At 41.6% G+C, this 20,696-nt stretch overlaps 1 protein-coding gene across 3 annotated transcripts in view; it reads left to right on the forward strand.

The window, feature by feature from the left end:
• Positions 1-19,177: 19,177 nt before the first annotated feature.
• Positions 19,178-20,696, forward strand: part of MYO1B (myosin IB) — a 113,249-nt gene continuing 111,730 nt past the window's right edge. For all 3 annotated transcript variants that reach the window (XM_057419749.1, XM_057419750.1, XM_057419751.1), the window contains exon 1: positions 19,178-19,292. The gene's annotated coding sequence lies outside the window, so the exon portion shown is untranslated. The remainder of the gene's footprint in view (positions 19,293-20,696) is intronic.

The raw sequence follows: 20,696 nt of genomic DNA on the forward strand, positions 1-20,696 counted from the left end.
AATTAAATTCTTAACTCTTGATCAAGACACATGACAGCTCAGTTAATGCCACATGGCTTGCTGGTTGACAATTGGATGAAGACAGACTTCATAAAGATTATTTGCTGGTTTTCATAGTGCCTTGAATGTTTGACAGGCATGCCATCTAAGGACCTTAGGATGCTTTTGCAATTTGCCTTTTTAGTGGCCTGGGTTGATTTTGAGCCTCACAGAAACAAGGTTTTCTTTGTGTTCCCATGGTGCAAAGATTTCATTGTTTGGTCCACTTACAGGCTCTTATGTTTAGTGAAAACTGTAAGTTCTCCAGCTGTACAAGGATATCTCTTTTTAACCCATTTCACAGAATCAAGAAAAATTCTGTGGAAAATTTAGTTTAATTGCAGTGGCTGTGTTGAGGATGGGCCAGCTCCTAAGGGATAACATTTTGGATGAATTTGATGAAGCATAATTCAGATAGAGTTGTAATCCAGGCTTAGGTGATCCTGCTGGGACAGAGGTGATGTGATTTCTCTAAGTAAATGAGACGTCTAAATGGAGTCCCTTTTTAAGGATACATAGCACCAGAGGACGCTGCAGGTGTGAAGAGCACACTCTTGCAGCTCATGCCAAGTAATAGTTCTTAAATGATACACTGGGGCACTGTTTTATATAACTTGCCATCAAATTACATAAATTCTCTGACAACTCTTAACTACATTGAAGCAAGCATTCTTGGAACAGGTTGTAGTACTGGAGCCAAGCAGTTAATCAGGTGTAACATGAGGCTTTGACATGATTTACTGCCTGCTGGTAGCTTGTACTGGGACTGTATTGTCCTTCTGTATGTACTGTATAATAGTTTTAAGCTGTCCTTGGACAGGGCCCTATTGTAAACAAGCTGTCTGGCTTAACTGGGATATCCTGTAAAAATACGTTAATAAAAACTGAAGTCATAGTAAAGGATCCTATTCCTGCTGTTTCTGTTCCCCATACTGTTCCCACCAGTAAAGTACGTGCTCTTAACTCTTGCTGTGCTGATGCTCTTCTGACGCCCGCTAGTGCTATAATACTTGTTTCAAGACTGATGATCATCGCATGACATCTTAGCTGGCTGTGTGTGTGAATTCTCTCTTGCCTCAGCTTACATGATGCAGAAACTACCACCAAAATAAAGCTTGTTCTCAAGGGGTCATATAATTTTATTAGCACTTACTTTCATGTCCTGTTGTGTCTCAGCTTAGGCAGATCTATGGAGTGAGTTCGGAAGTAGTACTTTATGGAAGTTAAAGGAGTTTTTTAAATGAGGCAACTTGCGTTTGATATTAGTATGTTATGTCAGGTCCTTGTAGCCTGGAGTTAGTGTGTCAAGAAACGGCAGTGAACCCTTCATGAGGCATAATGTTCAGAAGGAGATTCTGAAAGACATCACCAGACATCATTCACTGAGGGCAACCTCTACTAGACTTTCTGACTAGGGATAGGTGCTAAAAAGGTGAGGTTTTGCAAAATGAGATGTTGTTCCCCTAAATGCAGAGGTGTGCTGGGGTAGGTTTTGGACATGCTGAATTTCTTGAGGAAACAGATGCTGAAAGGTGCAAACTGAGAGTCTTCTCACAAAAATCACTGAGTTTTATAGGCAGGGTGAGATATTTAGGAGACCCTCAGAGGACCTGTGTGGAGGGCTCTTGTTTTACTAATGTCTATGAGGAACAGCACCTCTGTTAAAGGTGGATTTTAGGTTTGCCCTGGTCTGCAAAGAGTAGCACTAACCACTAAGTATAGTGTGATGCTTTGGAGAAATTTCTGCTTCCTCCCTCCTCCTCACCCTGGAGCTCTGCAAAGCACAAGTCCTGGGAAATATGGGCACCAGGATTTTAGCAGCAGCTCAAAAGGACCAACTTGTGGCTCTAGAGAAATGCATCAATCCCAGTTTGAAATAGCCCCATCCCACTCATTTTTGTTAAAGACAAACTTGTGATATCCTGCCTCCTGTAAATTAATATGCCGTTTCGAATGTAAACCAGGCATCAAATCGTTTTGCTAAGGATTTGAATCGTCCCCATAGGTGGAAACTAGCGTGTTGAATGCTGATTTGGGGAGGGGAGGTTCATGTGTGTGCAGCTGCTGAAGTCCATTAAAAAATGACCTGAGCCCCCCTCAGAGCAAGCTTCGGATTAACTGTAAATTGATATAGCAGATCTCAAACACAAATTTCAGCTTTCTGCATGGCAGAGTTTTCCTCAATGTTCTTATTCCAGGTATTCTGGTTATACTAATCTTTCATGTACTTTTAAAAGGAGACTGCACATCTGTTCATGCAGTTTAATAATAGAAGAGTTAATCTTTCAAATCTGAATGAGAAGAAGGAATACACCCCCACTCCCCCCCCCCCCCCCAAGTGTATTCCCAGAATGGTCATTAATTTAAAGCTTACCTTGAAAAATAAGAAAGAAAAAAAATAAAAAGAAGGATTGACAGGTTTGATTTTATATTACAACAGAAAATTTAGTTTTCTTGGTTGGTTTTCAGATTTAGAAATGTATGTTTTTGCTCTAGTCAATGTTTGTCAGTGAATGCTACAGGACTTACAGTCATGATTGTACTGCTTAAAAGGTTCAGTAGAGCTTGGAAAAAAGATTGACAGGGTTAAGAGATCAAGATGGTGGGTCGTGATTTAGGTTGGAAAGAAGTTTACAAGCAAATCTCCTGTGATGCAAACACTGCTTCCTTGGTTCTGGCACCTCTTTTTAAATCTTTTTTACCCTTGAATGCGTTAATTTTGAGTTACCATGGTGAACTTTAAAAGTTGGGCGTGCTGGTTGTTTTCTAGGCATGAATAAGTAAAGTGAAATTACTTGATCAAGACAGTGGGGCTGGGCATCTGAGGTAATGTGTTCACCAGATAGGCAATGAGTGCTTTCTGGTGGAGTAGTTATGTGTAGAGAGATGCTTCCCACAGCCTCAATATATCAGTGGAGACAAAGCAGAGCTTTTGCTTCGGCTAACAGCATGAGACAGAAATGATGCTTGCACGGGACTGAGGGGCCAGCGGCGGAGACCTACGCTGGTGCTGGCCTTGAGCACTTCTGCTGAGGTGAAAGCCTTGTGTGACCTGTCTGTGAGGGTATGATGAAACAGCAGCTGTGTGAGTTGTGGTGTAGGTTGATGATGGTGGTGAAGGCAGGGTTGATGAAAGGAATGAGTGTCTAATCAGGCTGGTTGACTCTTTGTAGGTGGCAACATGGCCCAGCCCTGGTGAGCCCAGAACAACTCCTTCCAGCTATGCTGGCTTCTGTGCCCTCGTGTTGATGGACAACTGTTCCCTCAGTAGCTCCTGGGTGTCTTGGAGACCTCTGGGTAAGCCCAGGTAGCATTTCATCAGGAAAGAGTGAGTAACTTTGAGGGGGCAGAGAGCTAGAAGCAACTAAGCATTTCAAACAGCCTGGAAGTGGTGGCAGTTGGCTTGCTGTTGGGCACAGCCGTATAGCTTACCTGCATTGCAGCCACCTGATTACTACCCCTTGAAAGGAGGCAGGCAGAAAGATTCAGGAGGTAGAAACCCATGTCTTTAAGTTCAGGGAAGTGTTTCATTTTTAAAAGGCTGCAGTTTATTATTTCTTCTGATACCTCTGAGTAGGACCAGTCCCAATGGCTCTGGAAGCAGCTATGCAGGACAGCAATCACTGCTGTTCAGTAGTAAATATGGAGCTCATCAGCTGGTGTGTAACTTTTGTGTCTGCTTATGCGGTGGGTTTTTTTGTTGCTGTTTTTGTTAACTGTTAATGAAAGCAACAGAATGGAACCTAGCTTTTATAACTGTCTTCAGAACAACAACAGCAACAGCAATCCCATAACAATCCATGTAAATGCACACCAATGGAGAAGAAGCTGGAGGGGGAATACAGCAAAAATTGCTTGGTTTTAATAAAATAAGTTGTTTCCCTCCCTTAACATACTTTTTAGTTTTTTCCTCAGCTCCTGTCTGCACCCGTTTTTACAGGGGTTGCACAACCTATTTTCAGGAAGGTAAAGCTGACTGGTTTCCCATTCATATAAAAAGGTGGTGAACCATGGCCTTCAGAATATCATTTATTCAATCAAACGTAGTAGTCATGATAACCGTATCTTGCAAAACATTTTGCCCTACCTTGTCTCTAAATTTTTAATTGACGAAATTCAAATTCATCATCCGCTTCTCTCCCTGAGCCAGCAAGATTCAGGAGGGAGCCACAGCAGAAGGTTAAAGCCTGTTGTATAATTTGGTATTTAAGCTGCATGCCTTTTGCGTACAGTAAAACATCAGGGATTAATGAAAGCATTTTAGTGGATTCCTATATTTGTGAATCATAGCAGAACCATGAGGTCACTAGAGATAGCTTGACTACCAGATTTTCAGGCTGGGTAGTGGTACTCTGTATTACCAAGTACAGTTTTCTTACCTGGATTTTATTTTCCCCATTGTATTCTTATACTGTATAAGATGCATAAGGCTACTCAAAATAATTTTGACATGTAGAGAATAAGGTATCTTAAATTTGATCACAAGACCAATAATCATCTCTTTATCCAAAGTTAAATTAAGAAGACAAGTTAGATCTGCCTGTGACACATAGGACATCTCTTAGCATGTGGAACAATTACTTTGTGTAATACCTAGAAACTAGACTGCTCAGCACACTGAAATGGGGATGTAAAAAATGGCTGGAAGTGTACAGCAGGGGACGATCTTGCCCACGAGCAGTTTCTGATGCCTCTGGGTTCTGTGACTAGCAGGGCAGAGCTCAGTCAGCAGCCACTGAAGGGTTTCGGTGAAGCAATTTAGAATATCCTGGAACCAAAATAAGGTAATACTTCTAGTCATTCTTTTAACAACCTTAACATATTGACCTGATTTATGGCCCCCCTCAGATTTCTCTAAGGAGAGGCTGAGGAGTGCAGGAACCATGTTGTAGGCTGGATAAAGTGTGTTTCTTTTATCGTGTGTCTTGTGAGCCATACCTCTATCTTATCTGCATGGACTTACTTAGAGTGACTGTAAAAATGCTGTGCTTTGAATTACCCTTGTTCTGCCACCAAATTCCTAATGCCTATGCCTTGGAATTCTTTTAACAACTTCCCTGCCATAAGTCTGCTGCAACATTTTGAGGACTGCAGTATGTGTGCCAATTCTGAACAAAAGACTAGAAAGCTATTACTTAATATTGCTAAAAAATACGGAATTCATAGATGAAATGTCACCATATGGATTATTGCCATCCATGGAGAAAATAGAATAGATGCATATGGCTTGTACCTCACTTTTTCTTTAAATGCTAGGGAGCCTAACTTCTCCCTTTCTAAAGAGACCCCTCTACTTCATTCTGACATTTGCAATGGGTCTTAGTCAGCCTGAGTGTCATACGGTTCCATGAAGGTCCTCTATACTGCTGGAGAGAGTCATAAGGAGTATTTAATACAGACGTAAATCAGACAGTGCTTTATCCAGGAGACAATAGCCCTGTTTATGAAGTCATTAAAAAATGAGGTGAGTGACTTCAAAATAGCAATGTGAACAGACACATCCAAAATCTGTTAGAAACTGAAGAAGCTGAACAGAAAATCATGTTTCCTTACAAAGTGATAGTTGTTTCCTATAGAGACTGTATGGAGCTTGACAAGAATAGCTATGATGACCCTAATGGTTTTAGGCATGAGCTTTCCTTAACCAGTTATTAAATAGTTTGATGGCTTTTTTCCCCCTTCACAATCAGGAAAAAGCAGTCGCAGTGAAGCACATATAGTGGGTAATGCTATGAACACTTTCCATGTAGTTAAAAGTTTGTCCATCTGAGCAATAACATCATAATAGCCAACAGTGTTCTAAAGAAAATGGCAATACATGAATTTAGAAGACCTTGGTTTATGGCTTACTATTCTTTGTAAAATCTTTGCATTTTGGGCTTGCAAAATTAAAGACCTATAGAATACAACATTTAACACATTGCACTAGTGTTGACACTGACTGTTTTAGGGCATGGAGGAGAACTCTCATCTAATTACTACCATAAATAATTTGGGTGTTTTTTTTTTGTTTTTTTTTTCAATTTTCCTGATTTAGTTTCAAAGCACAGAAATACCATTTCCCCCTCTCCTGATGGCTTAAGACATTTTGATTATTAAAATACATTTTGTATAATTTCTTCACTTAGCCTTACAGGGCTCCTTTTGAACATCTGTTTTAATTATACTGAAGCAAGCTGTGATCTTGCTGGCTTAAAATTTCCAAGACTGGATGCCAGTAGCAATGTGTTTGGCTACTGCCTTACACTAGTTCTGCCAAAGCAGAAACTCCCCAGGCTATTCACTTCTGATTTCTTTTTTTGTTTTAAATGTATTTTATTTTATTAGGGGTGCCAAATCTTAAAACAAGAGATGCATGATCCAGTATTAGTTTTGATTGGCTGTCAGACACATTCGTCAACATAAGTCCCTTTGTTTCTGCAAAAATAGTGCCTGGGAGATCCATAATAATGAAACAATTCTGCTTGCTTTAGCAGTAAGAAGAGACTGAGATCAGAATAGCCCCAGCATGAAAATGTTATGGTGTAATATTAAGCCTTGCAGCTAGTATTTACAGCTTTAAAGGATGTTTTCTTGTAATCTTACTCTTGTCTTTATTGTTTTACTGAGTAACTTACTCTGTTTGCTCAGGGGATGTCTATGTTTGGCATCCTGTGGAACTAGAATATGTAATGCTTTCTTCTTTTTTTAGGAAGACTATGCTGAAGAAAGAGAACAAGACAATACTGAATCCCTTGTGTAAATAAAATAAGTTACTATAGATTCCTGTTGTGTTTGAAATCAGCTGTAGCTAACTGGTTGGCAAGGAAAGGGGAGGAAGGAGATGCTGCTCAAGATTTCTTCACACAGATCATGGAAGGACACAGGTGGATGAACAGTTTTTCTCTTAAAAAAATCCCAAACAAACAAAACCAACTTGTTATTTTTATTGCTTTTTAAGTGCCAAGTGAAAAAAAAAAAGACATCTAAGATCAGTAATTAGCCTTGCTGTTTAATAATTTTTAAGGCAAGACTATAGGTATGCATGGTCTCCCTACTTAAAATTACGAACTGCTTAATACTAAAAGAGTGACTATGCCTCAAAACACTAAGGGAATGCCTGCAGTGAAGACTAAAGCATGACTTCAGATAGTGCAAGCAGTCCTTGTTAGCTCTATCCTGACATGACTACACCCTCAACCATATCAAAGGACATTCAGAGGCAGTCTTGGGGCTCCCATCCGTGGGTTCCAGCTTCCGTAGCTGGTAGGTGTTGCCCTATGTCTAAAAGGTCAGCTGGCATGTGGGGGCAGATTGTTTCTCTTTTTCTTTCTCTTAGTGACCCTAGCAATTCTGTGGATCTTTTAGGAAAACGGAAGGGCAGCAGTTTCCACAGCTGTGCCATAGTCTTCTGCTAATGAGGACACAGAAGATGTGCATCCTAAAGGAAAAATTTGCTATTTCAGTGATAATTGGGTGTTGTGTTGGGTATCAGTGTGGTGGTGAATTTAACACTGTGTGAAGCGGTAGCATGATCCCATCCTGTGCTTGTGCATCAGGATGTTTGTCTTGCTATATGATTTTTCTTAAGTACAGAGTTAAAATTATTTTAAACAAAATTCCCTGTAATTGGTGTCTGTTTTGAAATATCTGCGTAATGTGGACACGGGATGACTAAGTTGACAATAGCATTTCCATCACATCTTTACGTAAATAACTTTGAATCTAAACTTCATGCTGTGTTGTATTTAGAGTGGCGGCAGATAAGAACTTTGGAACAAACCCAGACTTCCCTGAGGAAGTGTTAATGCAGCTGCAGGATCAAGCTAAAAGTTGAAGTCCTTCACCACCTGATATCTGCAAAGCTCCAGATTTAGGGCATGATTTTCAGAAAATTATTTATTGGCTGAATATAAATCTTACCAAATTTCCTAAAAGTTTGGCTGCAGTGAGGGCTGAAAAAGCAAGAGGGGTAAGAGGCTGCAGGAGTAGCTGCAACCGTTCTTCCACTCCAGTTGGAAGGGATGTGGAGTACTAAATGAGTATCACTGGTCATTAAAAGTGCACTTGCCCCATTATTAGTTGAATCTTGCTTGCAGAGGGTAGGTCTTTGTTTCAATGGGAGGCTGGACATACAAATCGGTATTTCATACCCTTTCCTGTGCACATCTTTCTACAGCAACTCTTTTCTTTAAAGACTTCAAAGATTGAACTGCAGCATTACTGAAAAAGTCAATAATACAGATACTGTGTGAGCCGGAGCAGTAAGAAAGGAGTCTACCCTGAGGGAAGAAGTGGGAAGCCCCTGTGTAACATACTGAATGTTTCAGCAGCGATTAATAAATTCATGAGGAGCTGTTGTGCAACAGTACCCAGAACAGATCAGTGAGTTAGCATTTGGAAAGCCTTGTTTTAGTAATAATTATGCAGGCCTATTCTAATTTCACAGGACATACTTTAGTGTATGATCTGAACCACTGTATATGAAAAGTGTAAGTTCAAAAGGCTTCATAAAAATCTAATATCAGTAAAAACAGTCTCATGATTAAAAAAATCACACAAAAGCCTTTTTATTTTAAATTAAACACCTGTATGTTTTTTGCAGCAGTATTGCAGCTATAGACTACTGGCATAACCAAAACCAGTAAAAAACTGGTTTATATGGACTCATAGGGTAAAATGAGCCCATATAAATTCACCTCATAAATGAGGTGAAGAGGATAGTTTTCTGAAGGGTTTGTTTTTAAAACTGGTATGGTATTTAGTTTCTAGCCTTCAGTATAGTGTTTAATTTGGAATCCTCTTCTCCTAACATGCTCAAGGAATAACAAAGCCATAGCTAACATTAGTACATCCAGTTGTGCTTGTATTGTTGCTTTTGGCACAAAGATTCAGCATCTCTTTTTAGCTTTTAGATACAGAAGCACAAAGTAAAAGCCTTTTAGGGTGAGAATGTGCCTTTCTGTTTTACAGTAAGGCTCCAGGACAGTTTCCTTTAGTCTCTGGGTTTACAAAGACAGCCTGAAACTCCACATAGGTAGCTGGGGCAAAATTGCTTAAAATCCTGAATGTTTTGCTATCTAAAGTCCAGACTTAAGTCCAGCCACTGCCACTCAGGATAAACTTATTCTTTTTGGCTTGACCAATGCTTAGCAAATAAAATCTCACTGTTCAAAAGATTAAGGACATGATAAACTCAGAGACTTGCCCATATCACAGTCTGGATGTTTAAACAAGACCCAGTTGTTCATTAACATTGATAGCCTTTAAAAGAAATCCTTCCTTACATCTGAGCTTGATTAAGGCTTCATGCCTCTCAAACTGCACTGTCAGGAGGTGAGCAGCTGCAGGCTAATCAGGGTTGATATCCTCGTTTCTGCTCTGAAAAAAACCAAACCCTTAACCCAATGCATTTTCCTCACAAGCTTTGAAATCTCAAAGCAGCAACAGTTGGTGAGTGTTTGTATGAAACGTGTGTGTTTCTCTGCAGTGCGCTCCTTTGCTCTTCTGAGCCCCTGTCTGCTGGAATATCTCACATGGAGAAAGTTATCTGTTCTTTAAACAAGAAAATGTAAATTAATGTCTTTTGTAGGAAACGTGCTGAATAAGGATCTCCTACAGACCTAGCTTTGTATGTAGGCAGAGACAGTTTCTGGACTCAAGCCATTCATTTTTCTCCCTACAGGCAAAAACATTCATTATAGCCTACATAGTTTTACTTGAAGTCTACCAGCTTTGTTTGCAATAAAGAATCCAGCTTTTTGCAGACTTTTTTGTCTTTTCTGGTATGCTGTCTTGATAAAGTTACCATCCCTAAGTCTTCCACCGCAGCAAGTGTGTTTTATCCATCCTTTCATCAGATCACAGATGCTCCCTTGCTATGAGTGTTCTTTTCAAGGGCTAGAATAGCACACATATCCACAGTACCTGCTCCTGCTTCTGTGTTGCCTTTTTGCTTTACTTGTCCTGTGTTTCAAGAGCCTGCTGGGTTCCATGGCCTTGCTGGCACATTGTTGACTTTGACAGTATGGTTCCCTGTAAAGTACAGCCCTGTAACCCTCATCACATATCCTATAATGAAAGTTTTTCTGGCATTGTCCCTGCTGAGGTAGCTGCTAAATACAAGAGGCAGTGCAGCAAGTAACTTTGACCTATTTTTGTATAGGCACTAAGAAGCAGATGAGATGGAGAAGAGAGGCAAGCACCCTTTTCCTTATCGGCTTCCCAGTATTTATAAGATTTACAGGAGGAACAATCCTTGTGCTGTACTAAGTATAACACATCTAACTCTCACCAGCTCTTGGGATGGGTGCTGGAGGAAAGATTCCTTTTGTTTCTCTTTTTCCCAGGACCCCCTCTCTCATTAATTTTTTAAGGCAAAAGAGTAATTCGTCCCTTAAGCAGGTGCTTCAAAGCTCACAGACAAATTATACAGATGAAACTGCAGCTTTCTAGCTATTTTCTCTTTCTTGGTTGTGCTTTCCTAAAGAGAATAATCATAGAAACCATCGGGTCATGTGTGAGCCCTCTCTAGTTGCGTTGTTATATTAAAACAGTAAATCACTTTCATGAATGTGCCTTTTCTGTGTGGCAGCTGTTGGGTTATTTAGTCCAAAGTCAACTGTACATCTTTAGTCACTTCAGAGATAACGTGTCCTACAGATGGTTTCAATTAATATTTGTTCAGGGCTGTCTAAAGCAAGTAGTGCTTGTTTAGTAAGTGTCGGTTAGAAATATCCCTGTTTATGCACGTGAAATGTGACCTTCAGACCTGTTGTGGTCTGCTGGGTAAAAATCGGCTTGGCACAGGGTTTTTATTTACGTCCTTCTCTCTTTACCCTTTTTTACCTCATGCTGGAAGTGGGCACAATACCTAGGGCTTGTGGGGTAGTCAGCCCCAAGCCTGTGCCTCTGATGAACAAAAATAGCGATCTTTGTTAAGCAGTTATTATGGATTTTACGGAGAGTATTTTCAATGTTCAAAGCCTGGCTCAGCCCAGCTATTCTGTTTCAAATAAGCACACATTTAGGAACAGTACTTAAGGATGAACATGGTTTGTGCACTTCACTGACTGCAGTCCTTCAAAAAGTAACAAGGCCTCTTTAGCTAAACCAGTATTGAGATAAAGATGGTTTATTACTCGCACAGTAAAAGTGTTTTTAATGAGTGAATATGAAATGACAAAAGTTGTTTTGAAGAAAAGACAGGCTGTGACTGTCTATGAGATCTAAGAAAGAAAATGGTTTGTAATACGTATTATAGGGCAACACATGCATGGGACCACACACCATAAACATACAGAATTTACATTTTTTTTTAATGTGAAAATGAGAATCTGTATATTACACAGAATAATAATCACAGACAATAGTGAAATCAATCACAATCAGTGAATGCTGAAAGCGTAACTGTAAGTTACATTTTGATAGACTAGTGATTAATCTGATGACATTTCATTAAGTATATTCTCAGATTCAAACAGGTAGTGGAATAGCTTGAGTAACTGCAATGATGAGGAGTTAATAGGGCAATGTAGAGGAAAGTTGCATTGATGTGTTTGCTCTGTTTCTATTTGGACAGAGTTAAAAGTTTGGCTGAGGCACCAGTTACGTCACTGTTGCCTTGCTTCTTCCAGTAGAATTGCAGTTGGTTCCAGCTGGTGTAGCTGGGGCTGGATTGCTTCAAGAAGCTTGCTAACATCATCTCTTACAAGTGCTGCATTCACCTATGGTGGAAGCAGAAACACACCATTTACAGATGTTATTCATTTGCTCCTTGTTGGCAAAAGGTTTCACTCCTAAAGAGTTCACTGTGTTGTAATAAAGCTGGAGAACAAAGGAATTGCTATTTCCCTGCATATAAGATGTGCATAATCCCCAGTGAGTAGTTAACATTTGGGGAACATAGGAAGAACTGTGGTGCTGGCAACGTCTGTCTGGCATGTGCAGTCACATCCTTCACAGCTGGGTTACCTTCCACAGGCTTTTCTTGCAATTAGGTTGGAAGAAAAAAATTGTCCTCATGTGCCCCAGACAATCTGATCCCTTTTCTTTTGCTAGCGGGGGAAATAGAAGGCTTTCAGGCTTACAAAATTATTAAGATGGAACTTCCAGAAACATCTCATTCCTGAGTTCTTCAGCCATTGATTTTTCCATGCTGCACTTCTCTTCATTGTTTATACTGCCTTCATTGTTGCTACCATCCGTAGGTTGGTGGATAGCCAGCAAAGAGTTTGGCTGAATTGTCCATCTGTCTGCCCTTTCAATTGCAGTCAAAACGATTTTGAATCCACAGCCTAAAACTTCCATAGTCAGTTTCCCTTTTAACTCTTCTTGAAGAAAATCACAAAGGTGAGAGAATCATACATAACTAAAGGAATTACACGCATAATAACTTCTTTATCTGTGAGTGCCTGGCCACCTTTCAGTATTAGCATTTAGGTTGAGATCTTTTATAATGTTATTCTCTATTAAACTTCCGTTGGCTTAAGTGGTGCAACTCCTTTTCTAACACTGTCTTCTGTTGATTCCTTTTGTAGGAAGTAGGCTTTCATTTTACAAGTTCTAGTGGAAACTGAAGACCAGATTTAAAGAGTGGGAAAAATAGTGATAAAGCATAATTCCTCATTAGAAGTCTTGATAAATACTGTATGACTATGTATAAATTTATATGTATAAATACATATAAATATGTAGAAATTTCACATCTTTCATACTACCACACAGGAATGGTCATTTCCAGTCTGCAGCAACTTGTTAAGCCTCAATACGTGATGTGGGATTTATTATTATAATATATATGGGTTTACTCTGAAAATAAGCTTGCACATACCTACAGTTCAATTCCAACACTTATGTTTGGGTAATTTTGCTTGCAAGAATAGTTGCAGTCCAATATCCTTAATCCAAGTGCAAGTTTTCTTTCTAAGTGGAGTCCCAGATAATAGAGAACCATACAAAGCACAAGAACATGTCATTGCTACATTCGTATGCCTGTGGGAAAGAGGATCTCCACAAACAGATGTGACATGTGGCTAGAAATCTCAATATAAGTGCAAGTCCATCTTTAACACATGACATATTGTGCTTGGGAATCCACAAAAAACATATGCATTACAAAATCAAAGAACTCTGTGAGAAGGATATAAAATGAGGAAGGAATATCCATAAATATCCTGCTGCAGAGATTTTCAGGCTGCGCATCCCTGTATGCATGGAGATTGCAGAGGGAATACTTGTGTTTGCATTTTGCTGCGCAAAGACACGTCTCTCTAGTCCTACATGGTTTCAAACTGCAGGTTTTTCCCTTGCCACTAAATGTGAGGACTGATGTGAGATGAACTTTTCAGTCTCACAGGACACTGGGCCTTTCCCTCCCTTAATTATGTTTTTTACAATTTGCTTGAGGGGGTGCTTGTGAATGGATACATGCAGCTGTGTCTCAAAAATATCTGTTTTATAGAGGAAGGGAAAATGAATCTGTCCTATTAGGAAAAATAGGACCTTCCCCTGTTCTGTAACATCAACAGTACAATAATTTGGGTGGGTGGGTAAGTATTATTTAAGAAGTCTGAAATGTCAAGTGTTACCTCTGATCAAATTCCTCCTTAGGCTCTTGAAATACATTAGAAGTTTGCAGAATTAAGATGTCGTTTCAGAAGGTTCTTATATCTCTCATGTTTTTAATTTTCTTTTTCTGTGTTTTTCTCAATTTCAATGGAAGTACTTACCCTTGAACTGAAAAGCAGAGTTACTAAGGCACTGTATCAGGGAAATGTGTATGAGGTTTGTTTAAAAATAGTGAGAGAAGAAAACCTGTTTGGGGTCTCCTGGCTTCATGGCTCAATGTGCTGATCCAGCAGCTGGTGTATCCATCAGACACTGCAGTATCTGCTTTCCTGGGGAGTCCATTTTTCTGTGCGTTGCATAGCAGGTACTTACAAAGAGAAACCAGAAAATGATCACCCAAGTTTGTAAGAGGGAGATGCTCAGCCCTTCAGAGCAGATGAACCATGCTGAGGTTCATTTTGCCTGGTGGGATATTAGGTACAGCTACTGAGATCACTGGATTGGACTGAGGATGTTAGCATGAAACATACAGGCTAGGTTGGAGAACTCTGATAGCTTGCATCATGCACCAAACTGATGTCAAGCCTGAATCAGACAGAAAGAAAGTGAGTGCTGCTTCTCAAATCCTGTCCTGTGCTTAATGCCAACACACAGGGTGAAATCTCCCATGGGTGACCTCTCCTCTTGAATTCTGGGTCTAGACCCTCAGGCTGTCTTATGCAGGTCTTTGCTGCAAAGGATAAAAATATCGTGCTAACTGAAGGCATATTGCTGTGCCTGGGTAAAAAGGGAAAGTCCCTATTTGGCACAGTGAGGAGACATTATGGCAAAATGGAAAGCTGACAGTGTTTTGACAGGTGGGAATATAAATCCTGTGTAAGATCCACCACTGGAGAAAGCAGATGATCTCAGTACTGAATTTAATCTATGCGTTCCAAAACACTTGAGGAGCATTCCAGCAAGAGGCTGTACAGAGCCACTGCGTGTTCATTATAACTTATATGCAGTTTAATTTGCCACAGGTGGGTGAAGGATGAGCTGTGTTCATGTACAGTCTTTGCTTTCTGGTTTTCCAGTCACAAAACTGGAATTCGCTGGACCAATGGCAGCTTGCTTGTTGAATCATTCACTTGGGTGCAGATAGAGTTCAAACCTGTAGCCATTTTCCACGACAAATAAGCCAGACACTATTTTTAAATCCCTGTGCTTAGTCTTAGCAAGGTTACCTGTGGTGGTGTTACGAGTACTGGGGTTTTTTTGCTTGAAATGGAAAAGTATTACAGCTACTGTAAGGGGTATTCCCATAACTTCTGATATGCACCCAGTCCCACTGATTTAGAACAGAGGTATAGCTGCAACATATTCAGAGGGCATGGAATTTTCTCACTTTTTCCTGGGTGTAGGAAAAATGGCTAAGCTTGGACTGGCAGCTAAGTATGAGATTAGGAACGTGAACATCTAAATTGTGTTTTCAGCTCTGTGAAGGAACTGCTGTATTTATTTTATTTTTATTTTTATTTTTATTTTTATTTTTATTTTTATTTTTATTTTTTTATTTTTATTTTTATTTTTATTTTTAATTTATTTATTTTAATTTTATTTTATTTTATTATTTTATTTTATTTTTGCTTGGTGACTCAGTTTCCTCATTTACAAATAGGAATAATTTGAACTCACTTGGTTCATCTCTCCATATATGAGAATTGTATACCCAAACAAGATGAAATAATAGGTCACATCAATCAGTAACTATCTTTGCTGGCTGAAAGAAATATGAAGAAAAACAAGGATTGGTTTTATTTTGTTTTCTCTCTCTCTTTTTTTTTTTTTTAACTGTTGAAAGCTAATTTTAAGTTATAGATAAGAATATTTGTCTCAAGTATTGATTTTTTAATTACGGCATTTAAATTTAACCAACTAAATTCATTTGAGAGTGCTTCTCTCTCTCATCCAATTTTATCTAATAATGTCAGATATTTCTGTATTTCTAGTGAGCTACTTCATCCTAGAGCCATGGACACAACTGAGACTAGATTACTATCCTGCCTTGCTGCAGTTCCTGACAGGCAGTACAAATTATGGCTCATAGTAGTTCTGGTTTTGCCCTCTGAAGTGCCTGGCTCAGCTGTTCTTTGCTTGCTTTTCTAGGCAAGCTTGGCTAGGAGGTACTTTTAGACATTAACTAGTGCTCTTCTAATTGCCAGGGACTGTCATAGACAAATGCAAGGGCTGTTTTGTGTTTGACTTGTGGGTTGTCAATCTAAATGGGACCATGAAATGCCACAGTTTTGCCCTTACAGTCTTAGCAACAGCTGGTTTTACAGTTGGGTTTGTGTCTGACTTGCTTGGCTTGTGAAGCTGTAGGCTGTAATCAAGAAAGGGTAGTGTCCACCCTGTGGAAATGTCCAAAAGAAGAAAAGGAAAATAAAAAGAGGTTGTCTGTAAATAAGCAGTTCCTAAACTGCTCTGATGGACACAGATGTCTGCCACAGCTTCTGGCGCGGCCGTGATTTGGGAACTGCGAAACAGGGATGCAGCCACATTCCCATTTTCTCTCTGAAATTGCTCTAGGCTCTTGCCAAATGAAGCCTCTGCCCTTTCAGAATGACGTATGTGTGTGCTAAGAAAACACGCTTAATGGTTCAGTAGTTGGAAATTCCTCTTAAATATCCTCTAGGTTAACTGATGTTCAAAAGAGACCTGAATGTGTGTTGAATACTGATCATCCCTGATCACTTATATGCTGATACACCATTTGGCTTTAAGAAATGTGATATTTCCAGAAGAAAAGCATTCTTGGTATCTGCCTGTACATCTTTTAGGTTATTTTAAATTTGTTTTTTTTTTTTTACGTTTACTGCAGATTTGTGCCAGTAGTAATTATGGTAGTCCAGTAGATGTAGTAAAAAGAATCATAGAATGGTTTGGGTTGGAAAGGACCTTAAACCCCCTGCCATGGGAAGGGACACCTTCCACTAGCTCAGGTTGCTCCAAGCCTTGTCCAGCCTGGCCTTGAACACTGCCAGGGATGGGGCAGACACAGCTTCTCTGGGCAACCTTTTCCAGTGCCTCTCCACCCTCACAGGGAAGAATTTCTTCCTTGTATCTAACTTAAATCACCCTTCCTTCAGTTTAAAACCATTGCACCCCATCCTACCCCTACATGCCTTGTAAAATGTTCCTCTCCAGATTTCTTGTTAGGCCCCCTTTGGGTAGTGGGATGCAACAATAAGGTCTCCCTGGAGCCTTCTCTTCTTCAGGCTGGACAAGTCCAGCTCTCTCAGGCTGTCTTTGTATGGGAGGTGCTCCAGTGATAGGCTTCTAATTCACATTCACAAGAATGTAAAACTGCCTCAGAATAAGGATGGGTAATGAGGTTATCTTCTTTCACACAGAGATGAAACAAAGTGGGAACAGAGTGCTGGAAGACTAGAGAACTCTGGATAGTTTTGGTTTGTTTCCTGGAGGACAAGGCACCTTCACAAGGATGCTAATTATTATCCATGTTATAAATGCTACCAAATACCACCACCTATTACAGATGGACATTGTTATTTACAGGAATCTAAGCAGCAAAGAGGCACAAAGAGTGTGGCTAAGAAGTAACCACCATTAACCCTTTTGAACCACAGCAGTAAGACTGTGGCAGGAAAGCTACACTGCTTTTGTCCTGTGCTGATGCTTCCCTTTGGATGAAATGGGGAATTTTAACTTCTGAGGTAGAAGATGTTGTGTTTTCATAACAATGCAAAAAGTTTTGATAATTTTCATGTGTAAAGTTGAAATAGATACTTTGTGCAATGTTTGCAGTGACTGCCTTGTGATGCTACTGAATGTTCTGGGTGCAGTTTTGGTAAATAGCATTGGCTGGGCAGTGACTACTTTCCTTACAAAAACCTGAATTTAGTTTTCATTTAGATAAGGAGTAAAAATAAAGTACTTTTCCCCCTTCATTAATTGGGAAAGAATGCAATAACTAAGTCGCAGAACAGCAAGCAAAGTCACGAGCAAAGTGACATTAACCTGAATGAAGAACAGGGCAAAAGGATGGAGTCATGGTGCTGCTCAGGAATGGCTCTTGCCTCTTCCAGACCACCCCAAACCTAAATTACCTTCCTGAGAATACCTGCATCACACTATCACTGTTTCGGAGTTTTAACCAAGCCTTAAATTTTTCAGTGAGGAAAGTATTTTGTTGAAGCAGTTTTTGACCACTTCTGGTGAAAGTAGTCATTTTTACAGATTAAGAATGAGAGGGTGAGACAAATCTTAGGAGCTGATTTCCAGGTAATAAAATAGTGATGAGTTATGAATCAGTACTCACTATGAAATAACTAACGTGTTTTAACAAGAAGGGCTTTAAAAATGCATTTTGCATCTTCACTGCGTGTTTCTGATCATATTGAACCTGGTGATGTATGCTGCATTTCTTCCACATACTGTGCAGGGTTCTGGTGTGTGTGCAGCTGAGATCCTCTTTGCTGTTACCTGTCCAACACGGGGTTAGCTTGTAGTTGAGTTGAAGCTTCTTGTTGTTTAAAAACAACCCAGCTTGAAAAGAGCCTACTTTCAAACATGAAAAAAATAACAATGAGGTAACATGGAAGTTGGCTTATTAGGAAAAAGCACATGCGGTGAAACTCTTCATGGGGGGTATTTTGCTGTGTGAGTGTGGTCTGTAAACCTAAATACTGCCCTGTCTCAACTGGGGAGGTTTTGGGGGCTGGGGAGAAACCTCTGCTTACTTGCCCACAGACCCGGTTTCAAGCCAGAGAATGGCCACACAGTATGAACACAGCCCTTAGGGCTTTTCCTTTCTTTCCCTCTCTTTACACAATGGGGCAGTCGACCTACACTGTTGATGGTTTATGTGCTTATCAGGGGCAGGGCTGGGCAGATAAGATGCGTTACCCTGCTGTAAATACTTTTGGGTGCTTACATTTAAAATGCTGGCATGTTTTCAGGAGGTGCTGAAAACGACCTTGCAGGAATCCGGCTGGGGATGTTAGAAGTAGAATCATAGAATCAGCTAGGTTGGAAAAGACCTTTAAGATCATCAAGTCCAACCATTACCCCAGACTGCCCAGTCTACCACCAAAGCATGTCACTAACGGCTACACGGTTTTGAACACTTCCAGGGACAGAGATTTCACCGCTTTCCTGGGCAGCCTGTTCCGATGCCTGATCATCCTTCCTGTGAAGAAATTGTTCCTAGTATCCAATCTAAACCTCCCCTGGTGCAGCTCGAGGCCGTTTCCTCTTGCCCTATCACTCGTTACTTGGGTCAGTTTCTTTTCTTTGGTTAGTTTCTGAAGGCTGAGGGTGAAGTGTGCAGGCGGTAAGATTAACACCGTGTTAAGCCGCACGGGGAGGGGGGTAAGAATCCCTCACAGCTCACGGGACGGGAGAACTATGCGTGGAGGGGACCGCCACTGGCACCGGGCAGGACTGCGGGGCTGGGCTCCACCCAGGGGAGCCCGGGCAGCCCCGGGCGCAGGGAGCGGGGCCCGCCGGGCGGCGCTGCGGAGCCGGGTCCGGGACCGGGTCCGGGGCTGGCGGCGGCGCCTCCGCCCCTGCCGTGTGCGGCGGGGAGGGGCCGGGGCTGTGCCCCGCTCCGCGCCGCCTCGACAGGGCAGCGTCTGCCGGCGGATCGGGGCGGGAGGCTGCTGCCTCGGCACGGCGGGCAGCGCCCTTGGGCGGCACAGGTATGGCTCCCCCGGCACCCACCCCTTGCCCGCATCGTCGGACCGGGCCCCTTTGTCCGGCGGGTCCGGCGGGTTGCGGGGCTGCGGAGCGGGACGGGACCCGCGGGGTGGGTCGGTGTCGGTGCTGCAGAGCTCTTGGGTTAACGGGGGTTCGGCGCCGCGTCCTTTGCAGTTAGGGGCGGTGGTGCCGGAGTGCTGGTGCCGAGCACGGGAACCCCGGCGCGTTCTGGGCGCCCCTTCCCGGGACAAACTGCGGCTTTGGGACGATGTACGGGCGCTGTGGCTTCGCTCAGCATCTGCTGAATGGCTGTGGGCTCTAGGCGTCTTATTGTAGGCATGAATGCTGGTGTGCACACACGCGGAGATGGTCCGGATCTTACCCTTTAAAACAAGGATGTGTGTGTGTGTGCATGCTTTTTCTGGAAAGAAAGGGACTGTGGCATCTGTTTCTTCTTGTCTGAAATAATTACCGTGTGTGCGCGGCTTTGCTTAATTCAAAAGTGCGGGCTCGGGTATGGGGAGAGGGGAGGACCGTGGGAAGAATGCTGGTAGCTCGGAGCAGGATGGTGAATTCTGCCGTCGAGTAACTCTGGGAGGAGAGATTTGAGGAAGGGCTTTCCAGGGCAGGGTCGTTGTCCCAGAGAGCTTCCCTGAGGGGACACTTGCTGTAGCCTCCGAAGTAAGACCGTCTGTGTGCACTTAGGGAGGCTGAGGCTGCCGGGATTCGGTGCAGGACATCTGCTGCCGCTGTGTTTTGGGAAGGGCATCCCTTTGTTCCTCGCAGCGGCCAGACTCCCTGTGCAACACAATGGCCATCCCGGCAGGGCCACAGGCAGCAGGGCGGGTGGTACTGTCACAAAGTGCATATAGGTGCAGCGTGCATTTCTCTTGCCCATGGTACCTATGTGCTCGAACCTCCGTGCACACACGTGCTGTTTGTTTTTTTGAGTAATCGAAACATTTGCAGTTTCAGAGAGTGTGATTACATCAACTGCTATGTATTTAATCTGGACCGCCATCCTAAAGGACAAGCATAATGTTAATGAAATAAAGGATAACTACTGTTATGTTGGAGAAACTAATTAAAACATATCCCGATCAGAAATTACCACTGGAAAATGTGTAAAGGTCAGGAAAAACGGCTGACTTTGCAATTTTTGTGTTGAATCATGAGTTTCCCATATCCGGCTGTCCTATTGTTAATTGTGAATTAAGGCTGGCAACAAGCTGCCCATCCTGGATGAATCATCACTTTGTCAAGCCCTGTGTCAAAAACAAGGCTTTCCCCAAAAGCACGCAGTGTGAGGGAACAGAAATAGTCTGACCCATCTGTTAAAGTAGAGTTCAGGGCTTGGCCGCTTTTAAGCGTATTAAAGGTAACGGTGTTCTTCTCTTCATATGTTT

The sequence above is a fragment of the Pezoporus wallicus genome, unplaced genomic scaffold, assembly GCF_028554395.1.
Source record: "Pezoporus wallicus isolate ANWC-B61680 ecotype Strahan unplaced genomic scaffold, APGP_CSIRO_Pwel_v1 contig_4710, whole genome shotgun sequence".
Classification (NCBI taxonomy): domain Eukaryota; kingdom Metazoa; phylum Chordata; class Aves; order Psittaciformes; family Psittacidae; genus Pezoporus; species Pezoporus wallicus.